This window comes from Physeter macrocephalus, chromosome 12, assembly GCF_002837175.3.
Source record: "Physeter macrocephalus isolate SW-GA chromosome 12, ASM283717v5, whole genome shotgun sequence".
NCBI lineage: Eukaryota > Metazoa > Chordata > Mammalia > Artiodactyla > Physeteridae > Physeter > Physeter macrocephalus.
Genome location: NC_041225.1, coordinates 82,082,709 through 82,097,762, shown reverse-complemented (window position 1 = coordinate 82,097,762; position 15,054 = coordinate 82,082,709).

The following is a 15,054-nucleotide window of genomic DNA, read 5'->3' as shown; positions in this document are numbered from 1 at the left end:
ATGGGGATATATGTATATGTACAGCTGATTCACTTTGTTATAAAGCAGAAAGTAACACACCATTGTAAAGCAATTATACTCGAATAAAGATGTTAAAATAAATAAATAAATAAGAATAAAATGCCTGCTACTTTCTACTACTACTAACAGCTCCTTTTGTGTTAGGCATCATGCTGGACTCTCTATATACTTCCTTTCAAATTCTCATGTTTTGTAAATCAGGAAATGGATGCTCTGAGAAGTAAATTTGCCTGCGGTCACACCATTTTTAAGTGGTGAGATCAGAAGTAGAACACAGGTCTATCTGAATTCAAAACCTGGGCTTGTTACTATAAACCTACTTTATCTACTATGATATAGCAGAGTAGAAGGAAGTAGTGCTTTGTTTAATCAGTTTTCTGGTTAATAAAATGTTACAGATATATCATTCATAATTTACTCACAGTTCAAATATTAGAATAGGGCAAGTAAGTAGCAAGGAAATAGAGATCAACTCAGGGTGGGGGAAAAGAACTAATTTTACAAGAGTAAGAGTCAGAGCCACCACAAAATAGTATGGGTGTCATGTGAAGTCATATGCCCCCTTTCTTGTAATTAGAGACTAGAGACCATATGTAAAGCACAGAGCTGAAGAGGCTTCTGCTTTTTCGTGAAAGATAATCTTGAAACTCCCTAACAGTTTTGAGACTATGAATCTGGACAACATAGACACACAGTGAGTAAGAGTTAATCTTTGCTGATTCAGAAGGTACTTCAAGGCTTTTCAGTATTTCATGGACATCACTGTGACCATCTATATTGAGTCCTGAGATGAGAGGAAATATTGGATTTCTGTCTAAAAAAAATCATGTCAAATAAGCCTTTTTATTTTTAATTTTTAAAAGCTATTGCCAGGACCTAAAGTTCCTTCTAGATCAGAAGTCTGCAAACTTTCTTTTAAAGGGCCAGTTAGTAAATATTTAAATATTTAACCTTTATGGACCATATGGTCTCTGTCCCAACTACTTGACTCTGCCTTTATAGGGCGAAAGTGCTCATAGACAATATGTAATGAGCATGCTGAGAATAGTTTTATTTATAAAACCATTTGGTGACCTAGATTTGTAATTTTCCAACCCCTGCCCTAGATTAAACACACCAAAATTGTTCTCCATATTTCCTTATCTAGTGGCTAGACAAAAATCCAGATCCCCAAACCTAATCACAATGGTTTAAGATCACCTAAGCATCTTTTTCTCTTGATTTACATCAGAGATAATGCAATCAAAGATAACACAATGTCAGCTGGTTTCTTAGCAAATGAGAGCCAACAGAATAAGTGTATTTGGAAGTGATTTCCAACATTAAAAAGAAATACTTGGTAAAAAGGAAAGAGTTCTCAGAACAGCCTTTGGGAAATTAACTAGGACCATCAATTACGCTAAGATAATCTCTAAGGATTTACTTGACACATAGCCAATGTTCAATATGATGACTGTGGCCAAAAATTATTTGTGAAAGTAAGTGTAAATGAATTTAGAGGAAATTGTAATTTTTCCCTTTAGTTATTTAAGTGGTAAGAAGCCCATCAAAATAATGATCTATGTCACAATCTGCTTTTGTTCCATGGAAATGATGTTCAAATAATACACTGCCTGAGCACCACTGCATAATTACCTAGGCACTATAGTGACAGATAGTTTAGAAATATTGAAGTAGCTATTGATAAAGCACATGGAAAATGTGAATATTCTTCAAGTTTCTGACAGCAGAGGTAGACACTAGACTCCTTGGTTTAGATGGAGAGCTCATAACTTTCTTTCAATTGCTTGACACTTTCTCTGGATTCTGCTCATTTAGGGTCCATTGAGCACGCATTCGAAACAGTTGGGGTATTTCTGTGGGGCATCATTCTTCCCCTGGATCTAGAATATTGTAAACCACTCTCTTTTTTCTTTTTGAAGAAAGCCTGCCATTGACTCACTTGTGATTTAAAAATACCTAACATATGAAGAAGGCATGTTCACAACACCCAGGAAATTCTACAGAGAGGAGGTTTTGGGGTAGGGACATCTCAACTCTCTTCTCTAAAAAAAAAAAAAAAAAAATCTGCTTTAATTGAGTCAAAATATTTAATGAAGTAGCCAGGTGTCAAGACAGCCACAATTTTCATATTAATAAGGATTCCACTACATGGAATTCTCTGACTGTGGTTCCATTTGGAAATCTTACAGAGAAATGGGTGATTACTTTCTGGACTGAGTGCATGGGGGCTTTGCCTCCTGACATCCTGTCCAGAGGGATTTACTGGTTTCGCCTTGGACTATTCCTTTCTGTGATTACTTCGAAAAATATTTACCCCCAAACAGTTAAGTTTGTGATCCTGCATGTGCAAAATTCCTTGTGTCTGTCTCCTAATGAGAGAAAAGCCAAGCTGACAGACCCGGGTGGGTGAGGCTCTAAATAATCCCTTTATTTTTTTCTGTTAATCTTTCAAGTGCAACAAATCTGGAATTATTCAAATCACAATGTTGTACCTGAAAGCTTGTTATTTAGTTGACTAAGACTAACAAAGTTAGTCTTATTTAGTTAACAAAGTAGCAAAAACATATTACTATATGTATGAATAATATGTGATATGATATTATAATATATATATGTATTATATAAGAATTAGGTGGCTTATCTTAGTCTGAGAGAGAAACTCCAAAATATTATTGCTTAACTACGAATTTCTCCACAAACTTTTTTTCCTTTTACAGTCTATCTCTGCACTACCCACCTATCTTTGTTTCATCTTCCTACTTAGGTTCAACTCTTCAGTAACTAAAAATCCACCAACCCTGAAGTTTATTCTGTAATAAACTATGATTCCTTCTGTTGTTAGTTTTACATTAGAAAGAGAGCTAATGCATGTGAGATACTGTGTAAAGTGTTTGCTTGAATTTTTTCACCTTTCTAACAACACTCTTGAGAGTAGATATTATCATTGTTATTTTAAAGATGAGGAAACTAAATATTAGGGAGTAAAATTGATTAAGGATGTACACTTAATGAATGATATAACTGGTATTCAAACCTAAGGCAGTTTGATATGAAAACTCAAATTCTAATGTGTCTTTCACAAGCTATTACTGGAATTCCTGAATTTAGAAATTACAGATGAGAATTATATCTTAATACTTATATATGTGATATATAAATATTGTATATATGTATCATATATTGTATTACATATACACTATGTATTATATTATATATAATATATATAATATGTAATATATCCATGTCCTATTATATATATGTATAGATATATCTATAATATATGTAGTATATGCATGTATTATATGCATATACACGTACATATATATTTCATTTGCATATAAGTAAAATTTCCCAACTCATTGCAAATGTTGTATAGAATTTACATGGTCACTTACATGTTTTCTGCATTTCTACAAAGGAATCTGCAATGAAAGCCATTAAATAGGATGCAATTTGTAAGCCTTTCATTAAATAATGATTCTCAGCTGGATTTCTGAAAAGGGAATATTAATGTCACCATATGTAACTAGCATTGCAAAAAATTAGTGTTTCTGATTTAGTCTTGAATCAATCATTTTAAGCTATGCATAAATGTATCTTTGCTGATACATTTCTGTCCCAGACAACTAGGCACAAATTGCAGGCTGAAAGCAGCCATGTCCAGAGTATAATTTTTTGTGAAATACCACTAATATTTCAAGTTTCTCGGGTTTGGAAGGAAATGATCAAATCCATATGTAGAAAGTCAAAATGCTGCCCCTCAAAGTCCAGTGGCTAATTACTAATCCCTAACATGGATGATCTTGGCATGGTTAGGCAGCAAGCCAAGTTTCCAATGCCAACCCCAAGCTAAGCTTCTGGACATGGGAGCTGGAATGAGTTGGGATGTGGGTTCTGTGATTAAAATCTCTAAAGTCCTAATCTAGTTGCCAAGGTTTAAAAATGCTTTGAGACATTCTGGGGTTTTCTTGGAAACTGTGTTATCAGGCAAGTTCTACAGCATTTTCTCCAAGTTTGAAGCATTGAAATATGCTATTGTCCATGCTTATTTTATTAGTCACAAGAAGCTGTTTTAATAATAAAGATTAAGTCATCAGCCAATGACAATCAGAGTCTTAGCTAAGAGAAATCAAGAGAGGAGAACAAGCAGAAGAATTGTAAACAGAACTGGATGAGACATGTCTCCTGGTGAAGAAAATGTGCTAAGAAGCTTTGCTTGGGAACGCATACAGATTCGTGGCCACTGCGATGTCTGAAATGTTCACTTTGGGTGGAACCTACAGCACGATTGTATTTGACTATCTTAATTTTCTTTTATTCTATAATATCTCCCCTCCCCCACTTTTAATCTGAGTAGCCAGTTATTTTTTATTCAGAGGAATGGATTTGGTTAATTGCTTCCTCATGGTGTCATTTAACTGGTTTCTCTATTACTTGTATTTCCTGTACACTAATGAGATCTAGACATTAGATTAGATTATGAATCAAATTTGTGGTCAGAAAGAATTCATAGGCACTGCTGTGTTGTTCTTATTGCATCATATCCATAAGCATGTAATATCTGGTTGATCAATCAGTGCCTACCAGGTAACATCAGCCTCACCCATCCATTATAATATTTCCCATTAACATTTTACCAAATGCTTTTGGCAGCAATGGATGAAATCTATGTGTTTTTTTTGTTTTGTTTTTTTTTAATTTTTATTGGAGTATAGTTGCTTTACAATGTTGTGTTAGCTTCTACTGCACAGCAAAATGAATCAGTGATGCGTATACATATATCCCCTCCCTTTTGGATTTCCCTCCCACTTAGGATACCACAGTGCATTAGGTAGAGTTCCCTGTGCTATACAGTATGTTCCCATCAGTTGTCTATTTTATACATAGTATCAATAGTGTATATATGTTAATCCCAATCTCCCAATTCCTCCCACCCCACACCTTTCCCCCTTGGTATCCACACATTTTTCTCTACATCTGTGTCTCTATTTCTGCTTGGCAAACCTTGATCCATTATTTCCTTAGGGAGTACAAAAATCTTTTTGAATGAGACTTTTCCAGCTAAAAGGAGAAAGTGAGGTAGATCACCACCCCTGAGAAATAACCAAGGGCACCAGACAGGGACACTAGTACAGTACATAGCAACTGAATAAAATAATTCAAATGGACAAGCTTGTAAAATATCTTCAACATCCTCAAGTATATTTTATAAACATGTTTACCAGTGCTAAACAATAAGAAAATCTCCAGTCTGGTGGATCAGCCAAAGCCTCAAAATAAAATAACTCAATCAAAATAAAGGCTCAAGTACAGAGTGGCCTTCATCTTTACACTTCTTGCTGTTTCTTCTATTGATATCCTGGTAGTTTCAGTCTCATTCAAACCTCAAGTAAACTCCAAGGAAAGTAACAAGGCGACGCTATATTTATTTTTATGAATGTTGCACACATAATGCTTTGAGGGTAAATATTTAGTTAAAACCAAACAAACTGTAGAGGCCAAATTGTCTTGCTGTTTCTTAGCGTATTTATCCCATAACAACAGCCACCAGTATAGGTGGTTTGAATGTCTTCAAAAGTAAACAGCTACCACCAAAAATAAAACAAAGCAAAATAGAGTGAGGATCTGTTTTTTATCCATACCCCCTTCTGCCTTTCTCAACTGGGGTTCCTCATCTCTACCATAGAAAACAGAAAATGACTTGAGTAACTATTTTCTCAATTATCCCAAGGATGGTTCATAGCTAATAACATTCTGGATGCATAGGGGAGAGGGTAATCCATTACTTTAAATGGATGCCTAAAGACATTAGGCCTTAATTCTCTTGTGGGAACTCGATGGTGAGAGGCTGCTTTGTTAGCCTGAAAGATCCTTGAAAACATTTCTTGTTCATCTTTGTCTTCACCATGTTTCCCAGCTCAGCACCTTGCCCATAGTAAGCAATCAAATAACATTGGACATTCATTAAATAAGTGCTTGATTAGCCTAGATACATGGCCTGGGTGGTCTTACTCCCCAAAACTTGCTCTTTTGCAAGAAACATAAAAATAGTACCAAAATTTCCTATTGCTCTACTTTCCAAACATTTCCATTCCCCCATCTTTTAAAATTTTCTTTATAGAACTTATTATTGTCCAAAAGACTATAATTTTATTATTTTTTTTGATCCCACTCCAGTAGAATATAATTATTTTTTTCTATTTTGTTCACCACCTCCCCCACTGTGTCTAGATCAGTACGTGGCATATAATATTCAAGGAACAAATGAATATACAGGGTCTTCTATGAAATGTATGAACAACATGCTTTCTACATATTTCTTTAACTCCATATTTGTGTATGTTGCCCAAATATTCCCAAGTTCTGTTTTTATCTTAAATAACTAAAAAAAAACAACTCAAACTTATTTTCCATGTAACTGTAGGAAACCCTGTCCCTGAATTACGTTGCTAATTCTTGGTAGGTGCTTAGATGTCCCATTCATTGTCTGTCACTCCCCGTCTTGGGCTGCTACCCCAAAACTGCTCTGTTGTTGCCATTTGCTCCCCAGACAGCACCAGTTGAGGCCATGGCCTTTGTCCTTCCTCTCTCCTCCCTGAGTGTAGACACAGCCTCTATCTCTAGTCCCCATACTGCAGAAGAGTCACATTAGGTTGCCACGGTTACGCAACTTTGCTGATCATTTGGGGAAATCACAAGAGCCACACAACACAGACAGCTCTGGAACAAACACTGCTGGTCCTGATCACGATCCATCACAGATGATCTCCTGTTGGCCATTTCTCTGCTTAGACCTCGGTCTTCTGTCCCGTATCTGGGACTCATGCCCTCACCATGCCAGAGACTCCTTTCCCCTTTTCTCTCTTTTCTTGTCTATACACTTAGCTCCTCCCCACAGCCTGGACTACTTTCCCTTTACACTGTTTGCTACGTCCCATTGCTGATGGCTTTACTTCTAGACTGGGCTTTAAGCCTTGCCTTTGAAAACCAAAAGAGCCCATTAAAGAGTTTTCCCAGATAAAAGCAATTTATTCCCCTATTTGATATATTTTGCTGGTACTTTTAGAATGTGCCAAAATGTTCTTGTTTTACCCTGGGTTTCGTCTGGAGAATAGAGCCTGAGACAGACTTTTGTTTTTGGAAGTGGTTCCAAGGAACAAGAAATGGGACTGGGAGGGTAAAATAATTCAAGGGTGCATTACTGAGCAAGCCACCAGTGTAGTTAACAAGTTTGATCCTGCTGGCACAATCTAAGGAGCTGTGCAGACATGTTCCAGAATTGTCCCAAAGAATGAAAGGGGAAAGGCTTTAGCCATTTCTGACACTTCCAAGGCCCATAGAGGATATTTGCATGTGTGTCAACCTAGTGTCAGAGGACTCTAGGGTATATGCCACACAGGTGAGGGAGACACTGCATTTTATCCCTGTGTAAGACTGGCTGCTACCACTTTGGCTGAGGTAAAGGACGTGCTGAAAGCATAGAGGGTGGTACCCCAAATTGTTAAGTATAAAATCCAACACCGGGCAGAGACTCAGAGTTATTGGGTTTGTAATCCCACTCTGCTCCATTACTGACTGCGTGAATTTGGACAAATTCCTTCTCTGAGCTTACGTTTCCTCAAAAACTGAGGATGATTGAAGTTTGGAGATAATTTAACTAAAACACAAAACAGTAGAATCAAGCAGATAATAGGCACCCCAAATGAAGTAACTATTATTATAATACATAAACTTAATTTTAAAGTATTGGCTGTTGAGTGACTACCCAAAGTGAACTCGGGAAATAATAAACGATTTCTGCAGTAGTAGACAATCACATTTCCGTGGGAGGAGATGCTTTTCCTCACGGTGGGAGGTAGGTTCCTACATTGCCATTATTTTTTCAACCAGAGACTTAAGTGAAGTGTAGATGCTCTATTGCTTTGAAAGCATGGGGAAAGATGCACTGCCAACATGGCCACGTCCTTAGGCATCCCTGATAAGCAGTAACCTCCTGCAACATTAGTGCCATAATGAACACGTACACTTTGGGCTATAAAGAAAGGAAAGTTGAGTAGCAATGTGGTAATGATCCTTCCTAAAGGTGAAAATCTACCCAGGAAAGCCAACCACCACCCAAGGCTGGAAGCTTTTTCACTTCAGAGCAACATGGTTGCCACACTCTCTCATGGATACTTGTGAACATTTTGGCGATGGAGACAAGGGATTTGGCTGAAGTTTCTTACCGAATTTGAAAAGATAATTGGTCCTTCCAGGAAGCAACAAATGTAATGAAACCATCTCTGAAGTTTGCCTAGATGTGTCCAGAAATAAAGCTCATGAAGAGATACTCAGGCAAATTCAGATTTATTCTTCAAAATGTTATCATAAACAGAGCTGCCAAGTCAAAGTGAGGCACTTTGCCAAATGCTGCAAACAGTTTTCTCTTGTCAGAAATTCCAGGAAAATAGCAAAATGATAAAAAACTTAAAATACCATTATAAAAGAAAAGAAAATAGTCTCTAAGAATCATTGTGTATTAAAAATACTGGAAATTAATTTTGCTGCAGTAACTAAAAACATCACTAATTCAGACTCCTATTGCCTATGAATGTAAAACAAAATTAAAAAAAAAAACTCAAGAATCAGCATTTGTAAACGTGCTTAGGTTTGCCTGAAATTACACGCTTTACCAAGTAGGACAGTTCATATTATTGTCAATGATTAGTCACAGCAAGATGCCTGTGGCCATTTCTGTCATCAGGTAAAAACACTATGTTAAAAGCTCTTTGGGTGATTCTGGAGCCAACTGAGTTATTTGGGATTCGCCTGGGCTAGTTTATGTCATTATGTGATGCTTTATTTCTTTATTTAAGGGGGTCTGTGTCCAATGCGTTGACACACATTAGCACCATATATTTATAATATATTTATTAGTTTTAAAGGTTCTTTCATATTTGTCAATCTCCCGTTGACATGTTTTGATATTTCAATTTGAACTGTGTGTGCCTATGTGCATGTGTGTACATCTCTGGTTGAACATATAAGTAGAAAAATACCAAGAGGTCATCTCATCTACAAGGTATTATTTCGGTGGAATCTGGCAGACTTCTATTCTGGCTTTAATAGTCTTCTTCAACCGCTAATGCCCAGAATTCCATTTGTGGTGATTCATCTGGCTTGTGTTAGTCCTCTGGAATTCCCCTAAGAGAGGTGATATCTGAAGTCACATCAGACATTGAGTGTCTGTGAGCCAGTTTGTTAGAAATGTTTAGTTTGAAGGATGTGAGTAGCTTGTGAGGGCACCAGGCACCTAGAGGGCAGGGGTAGAATTACCATTGAAGGATGGTGGGTGGTAAAGGACACAAAAAGGAGAGACCGAAAGCGTGCAGGACCTGCCATCCCCGAAGTGGGCCCTCTACCTGACTCTAATGGGATGCAAATTAGAAACTATGAAATTGGTGAAGCTTTCATATTTCCTCACGTAAAGTATGTCCTACCCTCAGCAGCTAGTCTGTTATCATAGCCATAGAGAAAAGGGGAAGGCAAATATCACTCTTGGAAGGATGATGAGATAGAGCAGGAGGGAAGCCCCTCTGGTTCTCAGAAACTGTGGAGAGAAGGACAGAGGTTGGTAGGGGCTAGTCTGAGTTTCCTAAAGAAGGCTGGGGCAGAGTGCCAGGCAAGGCACCAGCTGGCTTGCCAGCATGAGAGGACGGGTGTCCTTAGAACATTGAATATGAAATATGTTAGAATCAGCCAGCACCCACCAAGCACCGAACGAGACCCTGTAGCAGACAACAGACCAAGGGCCAGATGGAGAGCCACCATGAGGCACTACACTCCTACACCAGTTAGGGAAGGACATGAGCGTGGGAAGAAACAGCAGTCACAGGAGGTTGAGCTGTTCACATTAGAAGAACTGGGGTGAGGCAGTGGAGGAAGTTTAGGTCAGCTGTAGAAAATAAAGACGTTACAATTTTCCAGAACACCTGAATAATTTTATGACAGCTAAAACAATTTTCAAAGAAAATATATATTTTGGGGGAGCTTGTTCATGCCCTTGTCTAGGGGATCTAATGGGGAGGATTTTTCCATATCTTTATTCTAGGAGAAAATTATTATGCTTTCCTATCTTTCTTTTTTAAAATAATTAATTAATTAATTAATTAAACATCTTTATTGGAGTATAATTGCTTTACAATGGTGTGTTAATTTCTGCTTTATAACAAAGTGAATCAGCTATACATATACATATATCCTCATATCTCCTTCCTCTTGCGTCTCCCTCCCACCCTCCCTATCCCACCCCTCTAGGTGGTCACAAACCACCTAGCTGATCTCCCTGTGCTATGCAGCTGCTTCCCACTGGCTATCTATTTTACATTTGGTAGTGTATATATGTCCATGCCACTCTCTCACTTCATCCCAGCTTACCCTTCTTAATGGGCAGAAATAATAAATCAAACTAATGTGATCATGTTCTGTCCTCCGCAGGAGTTGTAATTTTATAAGATCAGATGAGAAGCTCTTGTTCATGATGAGTATAAAGTAGCTTTCATGGCTATATCTCATTATGAGATCCAAATTGTTAAATTTTATTAAAATAGTGAATACCTCTCAAGAAAATACTGCCAGAAACTTGAGAAACTTACAGTTCTTTGGGACTCCTAATTCTGATTACTAAGCGGTCCTCTAATGCAGTGTTTTTGGGTTGTTGCATAGTTTCTAGGTAAAAGCAAGATGGCTGCGATCTTCTGAATAGGCCCTTTGATGGAGGACTCAGGCTCCCTCTCTTTAATGGCTGTGACTTGGGTGTATGGTAGTGGGTGGCAGTAAAAGTTATTCGAGATGTCACATTATACAAAATAATAATGACTTTTTAAAAAGGTGTGAATTGAAATGAAAAGGCTGCAACTCTGAAGTTTCAAGACAAACTATGCAATATAAATAATCAAAATATCATTTGGCTTCGGTGTGAGCCCTAATTCTAAACAGCTTACACATTTTCAAGTCAGAGTTACAGGAAAAACATTGATAGCTAAATAAACAGAGTGAGTACATGATTAATGCTTAAAATAGTAAACACTTCACATTTGTAGCATTCCTTTAACAGATTGGGTTGGGAGACCTTGTTTTCATTCCTGCTTTGCAATCTGTGTTTTATTTATTTATTCTTTTTATGTTGAATTCCTCTATTTTAATTTACCTTTCATCTTAATTTACTCTAGGGGGCAAAGTGAAAATGTCTAAAATAAGTTAAAAATCTAAAACAATTAGAAAATTTAAGACTGAGCAATAATCAACTCTAAGAACATAACTGCCTTTTTCAGCAGGATGAATTGTGGGCAATAAAAAGATAACATTAGTAGCTATTTTCTTTAGACTTTTAAAGACTCATAAAGCTACATTTTATATTTCTAACAAAGAAATAAAATTATCCAGGAAAGTTTGGAGGCTAAGAAGAGGTGGGGTCTTTTTTGCTTATTAAGAGTTATATATAAATATAAGGATAGTGAGGGGCTCTGAGGAGGGATTTCACCTCACAGACCCCAACAGCCCTGGACAAGATATGTGCATATGGTGTGATGTCCAATGTATGGATGGTCCGGGTGTACCCATTCTGTGGATCTCACTGGTTCTTCTTTTGTTCAGTGATATGCTCTCGGGGGACACAACCAAGATGTACTGTTGTATTGCACATCATCCTTTCTGGTCAAAGATTTACTTTGGGAGATAGTTTAGAAAATATCTATTCATGATCAAGCATTTCATCATTTTCCTATGTGATGCCATTATTTCTGTATAAATAAAGTCAATTTTAATTTTACTTCTTAGAACTCAACAGCCTATTAAAAAAACAGGTCCACTTGGCCACAAACAGAGCTACTCTGAGTCTGTCATTTTCCAGCTAGTGCAGTATCCACAGAGGAACATTTGGGCTTGGGGCTAACTCTCCTTGGTGGGGAGTCCTTGGGATGCATCCAGAGGGTGCTTCAGAATTAAGTTGCACAGGAAATTATCGAGAAGATAAATGGACTGGCTGCACTGTGTGTTTGGATCTAGTGTCACTGACTTCAGTCCTCTCAGGTTGTGGTTGTCCTTTCATGCTGCCATGTTCTAAAAAACCTAGCTATTTGGCTGGAAGCAGAACACGTAATGGAAATTTACAAATTTTTGCACTCATCATCCAAAGGATATTGTGTCTGATATTGTCTTTAGACAACTTGAAAAGCCACTTCTGCACAGGTTCTAAAATGTAGCACTCAGAGTGGGTATTTCATAGAATTGGTTTGAAAGGCACACCCACCCTCCCCTCCTCTCACCCTCTTATGAGCGTTTCTTGAGCCCTTAATTTAGGCATGAGTTTGGGGGACTACAAGCATGAATAATTTTTTTGGGGGGGGGAATTTACAGTCCAGGGTGAGTCCAGACAAGTAAAGACCAAGCTATAAAGAACAAGGCAGAATGGAATGAAATAAAATATTGAATAAGGTATGGACATGTTGACATAGGACTAATCTTCAAGGAAAAATTCTTCTAGAAAGATGCATTTCGAAGGATGCATATGTAGGATTTCAATATATATAAAAAGAGGGAAATGTATGTAAGTCAAGTTGTGGGAATATGGCACATTTGAAATGTAGAGAGGGGAAGGGGTCATAGTGGAAAACCGACTTGAAATGTGATTAGGGAGTAGATTGTTGAAGAATACAAAGTTCACTTAACAAACACTTTCCTCGGGCTGATGATGTGCCAGGCACTCATAACAACTTAATGAAGTCCGTGCTAATATGATCCTCATTTTACAGATGAGAAATCTGAGGCTCAGAGAGAGGGTAACTAATGATGCGAGGTCCACAGCCAGCAAGTGCCAGAGCTGGGATTCACACTCAGGCTTTCCAGCTCCAGTGTTTGTGCTCACATTGGCAAGATATGAGTCTTGGGACTTTGTACCATGGTCTTTATTCGATGTAGAGTCTTTGGCAGCTTTTGAAGAGGTTAATGATCTAATATAGGTGGTAGGAAGATCATTCTAGCAACAGAATGACAGCTATATTAGAAATTACTAACACCAACACAAGGATCTTAAGCAGAAGGGGATTTATACTTGCCGAAGCCTATCGTGTTCAACGCAATGTGCTGGGTGTTTTTTTGTACATACATTACATTTCCCCACCTTTTGCCTTGGGTAAAAAGAGATCATGTTAAGGAGAATAACTCCTATGTTGCCAACTCTTATGCCTAACCGCTGTTTCAGGACCTCATCCCTTCCCCTCCCCAACTGCCTCAGTCTTCAAGTACTTTGGAGATTTCTAGGAAATCTTTCACATGTGCTTTGGAAAAAAACTGGTGATCTGCTAGTCAAGTTTTGTACAACAGAATTGTCTACAATGAGGGGTCTGTCACTGAGACTGAGGAACTAAATTTTCAATTTTAATTCATTTTGATTTAAATAGCCACGCATGGCTATTGGTACCACATTGGACAGTGCAGCACAAGTTGGTGTTTCCTGGGCATTTTGCTGGTTCCCGCTTCTCCCACCGGGAATTTTTGGGGGAATGCTCTTTCTCCGAGCATGGCCCCTACCTCCACTGGAGACATCCCATTCTCCTACACCACTGCTTCTTCCGGGGACCGCTGACAACTCTCACCATAAGCCAGTGCTTCCACCAGGCAAGGCCACTGCTACTGACACTTCCCCACAGTGCCACTCTGGAATTGAGGAAAACAGATCTCCAAAAAGGACAAATTGTGTCCCAGCATGTTGTAGAAATTTTAGAGAAACAGCCCTTTGATTTTTACTTTTAGTTATTTGTAGCTCTCACTTAAGATCATAGAATGACAAACACCGATATGTTAGCATTATTCCTCTCGATTAACTTCAAGGTTTGTTTTCAAAATTTGTCTTCTTGCCTGACCCCCTCTTCTTCTGGGATGACAGTTTCCTTTCAACAAGCTCTATGGTAGGTAAGATGTCTAAGTTCAAATCTTTGGCAAATCAGAGTGCCAGTTTAGGTGCAGATTACACAGGCTACCTCATTAACTTGTACAGGAAAAATATCAACCCTAGTAGACAGGAAAGAAAATTGAGACCCAGTGAGTTTAAATAATTTTCCCAAGGTCACCCAGCTTATAGATGGTTGAAACAGGACTGAAATCTAGATCTAATTCCAATCAAGACCAGCATCTATTTATAACAAGCTGTCCCTCTGTGGTGAGCCCACTGCAAAGGGGAGAAGAGAATTTATAATTACAGGAAAGATTCATGTGTATAACATACTGGTTTGAAATTTAAGTACAATGAAATTTTTTAAAAAAATGTGTATTTAAGAATAACTAGCAAATCTCGAATAGTAGGTGGGTGCATAATTACAAATCATTGTTTTCAAGTGTGCTGCTCTTTGAATTGAGATTTCATGTTTCAAACCAGTTTGGCATGTACGTGTCATAAGGTGCTAAATCAGATATCAAAACCACACACTGGGTGATATTTGGAATGACCACAACCGAGTCACTCCTTAGAACTAGCTAGGAGTCACCAAGGAATTTGTGCCTGGATTGCACACCTTGCTTCTACAGTGTACACATATCTTAAGATGCTAAATTCTTTGGAACTGCTATGCTATTATTGTAGAGATTTGTATAGGGTCAGCACTGTGTCTACAACTAAATCAGGAACACAATTGCTTCTATAAAGCAATGACTAAGACTGGAAGATAATAGACAGTCAGCAAAACCAAAATACTACTCCCCCTTATCACCAGAGGCCTGTGTTTTAAATATTTAAAACAACAGCACCTGATACTTTGCAGACTTAACTTTAAGTATGCTTTCTCCTTGGAGTTAAGATCAGGGGAAATACCCCCGGGTATCAGAACTAGTGTTTTTGACATGGGGTTGAAATTCTTTTGCTGGAAAGGAAAAGAAATCTTCTTTCTCTCTCTTTCTCATAAAAATCCTTCTTCCACTTCTATTATCTATTAAGCAATTTTTAGTTATTTTACACAATAATAACCTTGTGAAGTTTGAAATTCGACTGGGAAGATG